A 6,043-nucleotide genomic window follows, 5' to 3' on the forward strand; every position below is an offset into this window, starting at 1 on the left:
CCATTAATTAGAACAATTCTAAACATTGAGTTCCATGAGTGTATAGTGTAATCTCGACTTACAATTATTAAGAGATCCAATTGTCAATTTCATGATATCATTGGTAATTAACAACGAAATTCATGACAACCAAAATTGAAACCAACACTTGCCTTACAGATTAACTTTTCATTCTACCAGCCTTTGATTTTCTTTATGAATAGTAACGCCAAGGAGGGGAATCAAATCCTCACCTATAGGGAGCAAACCTATGGTGGAAACTTGTCGCCTAACTTTTTCTAAATGTCAACCATGGGGGATCGAATCTACTCCTATAGTGAGCAAACCTATGGTGACGATTATTCGACTCACATTTTCAATTCTTCTTTATAAACTGATGCTAAAAATTTTATTTTTCAGGCTGGTTCCTTTCATGCTTAGTGATTACCAAGTTAATCGTTCAATTATCGAACCAGAACCCTAATATGTAAGCGAGATGTGATATGTGAAATCATGACTCAATCAATGTTTACAACTTCCAATCATGGATTAATAACTCAAACTTAACTGTGAAATCTAACAGATACTGAATCCAAGAGTCATAAATTACCAACATCACGTATTTTGTAATTCTTAAATCATAACTATCCTTCAAAATCACTTCAAATTCACAAGAAATTCCATAAAAAATTTAAAAATGTTCACAATTTTTACTCAAGACCAAGAAAATACTGATTAAGTAACCTGATCTCCCACCCCCAACCTAAAATCTATATTGTCCTTAATGTAAAAGAAATAAGCATGCAATGTACATGGGACAACGAAAATAAAAGAGGAGTGATGGAAAGATAGTACTCGGACGGAGAATCAAGAGGCTTTCCAAAGATATCAGCGTAAGAGCAGGTCAACACAAGAGAGAAATCAACAAAAGCAAAATAACAAAAATAACATCACAAAAAGAAGATCCTACCTATACCACTTTTGCAGGTGCTCTCGATTGCATTTAGCGTATGCAACAAGCCTTTAAACCCCCAGGTTGCCCTTAGTGGATGAGTTATAGTCTCGTGAGGGTTTGTAGTAATGTTACCCACAAACATTGAACTAGGAAAATGAAATGGAATGAAAAGCTGGGTTGCCTCCCAGGAGCGCTAAGTTTAACGTCTTCAGCCATACAAGAATGGACCATGAATTAATCAATCTTTATAACCTGAGTCCACCAAATAAATTTCCTCAACACCTTCATCAACCAATCCCAGACTTTGTGTGAACAACTTGAACCGTGCTATCTAAAATGGGGTAAACGATACCAACATCTAACAATTTAAGCACCTCCGCCCGAACGACCTCTTTCATATTAGGGTTAAGCCTCCTTTGCATTTCACGCGACATTTTCGCATTTTCTTCAAGATCAGTACGATGCATACACAAAGTGGGGCTTACTCCCTTCGTGTCCTCTATTGTCCACCCAATAGCTGCCTTATATTCTCTAAGCACTTTAAGCAACTTGTTCTCCTGTTCCTTCTCAAGATTAGAAGCTATGATGACAGGTAGAGTCTCAAAAAGACCTAAAAATGCATACTCAAGATTTTCAGGTAATTATTTAAGGTTAAGTTCAGGTGGTTTCTCAATAGATGGGACCGGTTTAGACTCAGAGGGTGGAAGAGGTTCCACTTTCGCTTTCCATTTTGCAGTCTCCATTATAGGAGTAGAGTCGAGCAATGCATTGACTTCTTGGATGGAACTCTCTATGTCAAAATCCATGCCAAAATGTGCTAAGCAAGTCTCAAGTGCATCTTCAAAAGATTGAAGGAAAGATTCATGCACTAGACTCTCAATCATGTCCACTTCAAATATATCATCCGAGTCTGCTGGTTATTATCCAGTATTGAAAACATTGAGTATGATCTTCATGTTACCAAAAGACAACTTCATAACTCCATTCCTGCAATTTATGATAGCATTGGATGTGGCTAAGAATGGACGTCCCAAAATATTTGAGATTTGACTAGTAGGATTCTAGACAGGCTGAGTATCTAGAACGATGAAATCCACTGGAAAATAAAACTTATCAACCTGGATTAGCACATCCTCAATAACACCATGGGGCACCTTGACAAATCTATCAGGTAGTTGTAGTGTTATTTTAGTTGGTTTCAGCTCACCAAGTCCTAGCTGTTCATTTACAGAATATGGTAACAAATTAACATTGGCCCCTAAATCAAGCAATGCCTTCTTAACCTTATGATCTCCTATGACGCAAGAAATGGTAGGAGCTCTTGGATCCCTAAATTTAGGAGGGGTGTTGTTTTGAATCATGGAGCTGAGTTGCTCTGCAAGGAAGACCTTCTTACGAACATTCATCCTACGCTTTTGAGTGCATAAATCTTTAAGAAACTTAGCGTAAGCAGGGACTTGCTTGATAGCATCAAGCAATGAAATATTAATTTGTACTTTCTTAAACATGTCCAATATCTCATTAAAGTTGTTTCCTTTCTTAACTAGTGCCAGACGCTGAGGAAAAGGTGCTTTAGGCACATAGGATGACACATGAGTGGTACCTGGAGAGTTAGAGTGCTTTGGGGCTTTCGATGCATTAGTATGTCTCTTCGCTTCATTTTGATCTTCTGATTTGGAATTTGATTCTTCCCTAAGCATCTCTACTTTGTTCCCGATCTGTTTACCGGACCTAAGGGTAATGATTGATTTGGCTTGCTCATGATATTATTCTTGATTTGAATTAGAGCCAATCTCATACTGTCCTTTTGGATTTGCCACAGGTTGGTTAGGAAACTTGCCTTTCTCTCTCTCACTCAATGTGGCAGCAAGTTGACCCAACTATACGTCCAGCTTGGCAATGGATTGTGCATTTGCATGTAAGCTTTGCTGGTTAGCTAGTAAAGTTTGTTGGTTGTCTTTTTAAAATTGAAGTGAACTCTGCATAAAAAGATTGAGTGTATCCTCAAGAGATGGTTTCCTAGATTGTGGAGGTACTTGTTGATACTGTGGGAACTGCTAAGGTTGTTGACTGCCAACTTGGGGAAAAGTTTGCATTGGAGGATTTTCAGATGGTCCTCCTTGTTGTGGTCCTTTTGTCCAAGAAAAATTTGGATGTCTAGCCCACCCTGGGTTGTAGGTGTCTGAGTAAGGATCATTCCCAAGTCTCCGAAAGGTGTTCATAACATGCATTTGTTCAGAGAGAAATTCTAGAAATGTTGTACTAGATGGACAAAACTGTGTAGGATGGGTGGGACTGGAACATATGGCACATGACTCGGCTTGAGTTGTTTGTGGAGGTCCATTATTTAACATCAAAGCATCCACTATCTTTGTCAGGCTATCAATCTTGGCATAAAGATCTGGCATAACTCCTATCATATATACCACCTTTCTTCTATGGTTGAGGACTTCTTTCACCTCTATTTGAATAGTCCCATTACTGGGAGTTTTCACATAAGGTTTCAAAGAAATTCCACGCTTTGACATCACTTTTAGTCATGAATGACCCTCCACTGGTGGCATCAACCATGCGACGGTTTTGGGGTGTCAAACCGTCATAGAAGTATTGAACCTGCTGCCACTTCTCAAAACCATGATGTGGACACTTAAGAAGCAAGTCCTTCCATCTTTCCTAACATTCATGAAAGTGCTCACCCTCTTTTTGTGTGAAATTAGTAATTTCTCTACGGAGAGCATTAGTTTTGTGAACAGGGAAGAACTTGTTTAAGAACTTCTTAGATAGTTGGTCACATGTAGTGATAGACCCAACTTCCAGAGAATTCAACCATGCTTTCGCTTTATCCTTCAAAGAAAAAGGAAAAAGGCGCAAACGGATCGAATCATCTGAAAAGTTTTAAAACCTAAAGGTAGAGCAAATGTCTAGGAATTCTTTCACATGATGATATGGATCTTCCTTATCTAAACCATAGAAGGAGGGCAACAATTGTATGACTCCAGGTTTAAGTTCAAAGTGTGCTACCGTGGTGGCTAGTAACACTATGCATGAAGGCGCATTAAATTGGACAAGAGCTGAATAATCTCTAAGAGCTTTAATTCCATTCTCATCTGCCATTTCAAATAGAATGTTTCTAAATCTTCTACGAAATGTTCTTTCTATTTCAGGATCAAAAGGTGATAGTTCTATGTTCAGAGATCTACGCCCTAGCATAAACTATGTTGTTGCAATGTAAGAAAGAAAACTAAACTAAGATGCAACCCAAGAGAAATAAAACTGGAACTAACAATTATGAATTCCTAAAAACAAGATAAAACTATGTAAACAAGAATTGGAAGAAAGAACCCGGAAAAGGAGATGATCGATGACCGAAGATTTGGGAGCTCCTCCTTTTGAAGACAATTTTATTTTGCAGCTTCCTTTCTCAATTCCTGTAAACAAAATAAAAACAAAAATAAATTAAATTTCCTAAAATAATGCTAGAAAAATCCTAAGGCTATAAATTATGATAAGAAAGAATCCTAAATCCAATTTGGACTGAAACAGTCCCCAGCAACGGCGCCAAAAACTTGATGTTTTGTTTAAACCAACTTGATTTAAATGATTTTAAACTCGTAAGTATACGAATCAGGTATAGATATGGTACGTATTACAAGATCGTTTCCACGAGGACTGGTTGTCACAATTCGAAATTTACGATTCTTCTTAACTAATCCAACAAATAGTTTAGCGAACTACTAACACAAATCTATGAAAAATAACCGAGAGCAAGGAGGAAAATTCAATCAAGGAGAACACTAGGACTTTCGAATCCACCCCTAATTATCCTAACCCTTGTTTTACCTGTTGATTCACCCTAATTCAGATTGATGTAAATAAATAAAGCACACTCTATGTCCTTGGTCGGGCACACAGAATGTATAATCCCTTAAAGCATAAGGATCACATCTTTCCATCCATGGTCAGGCATGAAGAGAAGTAGATTCCTATTTCTTTCTCCATAGGAAACCTGTTCATGGTCAGACACAAGCACCTAGAATAAGATTCCAAACAACCTTCACATCTAGACTTTGGTTAAGCTCATAGAATGGAGAAGCACGGAGTTTTCAGTTAAGTACACTAAAGAAAGAAACAAATCAATCAAATCAGATGAAATCAACACATAACAAGAGTTATTCAAATTAGGGACTTCATCTCAGCCCTAGCTAAGTAATTAGCAACTCATAAAACCAACTAGAAAGAGAGAAAACAAGATTGATAAATGAAAAACATCATTCTCTCCCTTCTTTCTTCCTCCCTCTCTCTCTTCTCTTTCTTCTCTTTCTTTTTTCTCCTCTCCTTGGCTCTGGATCTGCTCCTCCTGCTCTCTCCACGTCCTCCTCCTTTTATAACTGCCAGGGGCGAAGGAACTTTCGCACAATAAAAATCGGATTCGTGTATAACTCTTGTGCAGCAAAAATCGAAGCCTCCCACTTCCCATGTTCCTTGCATTATGTCCGTAAAATCAACGTCTCCTAGGACATTTTTGACTAATCTACATGATTGACGGATCAGATCTTCCATCTAATTAAAGATGGTGGGCCATAACCACCTGAAAATTCCTTTTTCACGGACGTGCGTAAGCTTACACACGTGACTGCAATGACGTGATCGATGGGCCCCACAGAAGTGTTTTTGAGGAAATCCACCCCGTCTATTAGATTCAGGATGAAATTTTGGTTAGGAATGGTTGGTTTTGAATGTTCATTGACACGGCCCAGAGAAGCAATCACGCTGAAATCTTTTTAAACATCGCAGGGTAGTCCTCTTATGACCTCTGTAGCGCACACGTGTATGTACATGGGCACAAAATATCACTTAAGTTCGATACTTTCGAGGCCCTCTACAAGATGGACGACTTGGATCATTCGTACGGGCCATGATGGTGGCCCACTGACATCCGCAAAACGGACAGCGCCCGTCTGTTACATGCTACAGGAAATGGAAGTTTCCTTTTTAAGAAGAAGGTCCGAGTCAGCGCCTGCTGACCCTCTCTCGATTCCGGTGCGGCGTGGGCGTGTGCACGCTCTATGCACACGCTGCACGTACGTGATCCACTGTGATGTTCTTACC

General features: G+C 38.9%; 1 non-coding gene across 1 annotated transcript; it reads left to right on the top strand.

The window, feature by feature from the left end:
• The first annotated feature begins 3,563 nt into the window (after positions 1-3,563).
• LOC131228476 (small nucleolar RNA R71) lies at positions 3,564-3,670 on the top strand. Its single transcript, XR_009162979.1, has one exon. It is a non-coding gene; the product is annotated as a small nucleolar RNA R71 (small nucleolar RNA).
• The last annotated feature ends 2,373 nt before the right edge of the window (positions 3,671-6,043 follow it).

This window comes from Magnolia sinica, chromosome 15 (genome assembly GCF_029962835.1).
Source record: "Magnolia sinica isolate HGM2019 chromosome 15, MsV1, whole genome shotgun sequence".
NCBI lineage: Eukaryota > Viridiplantae > Streptophyta > Magnoliopsida > Magnoliales > Magnoliaceae > Magnolia > Magnolia sinica.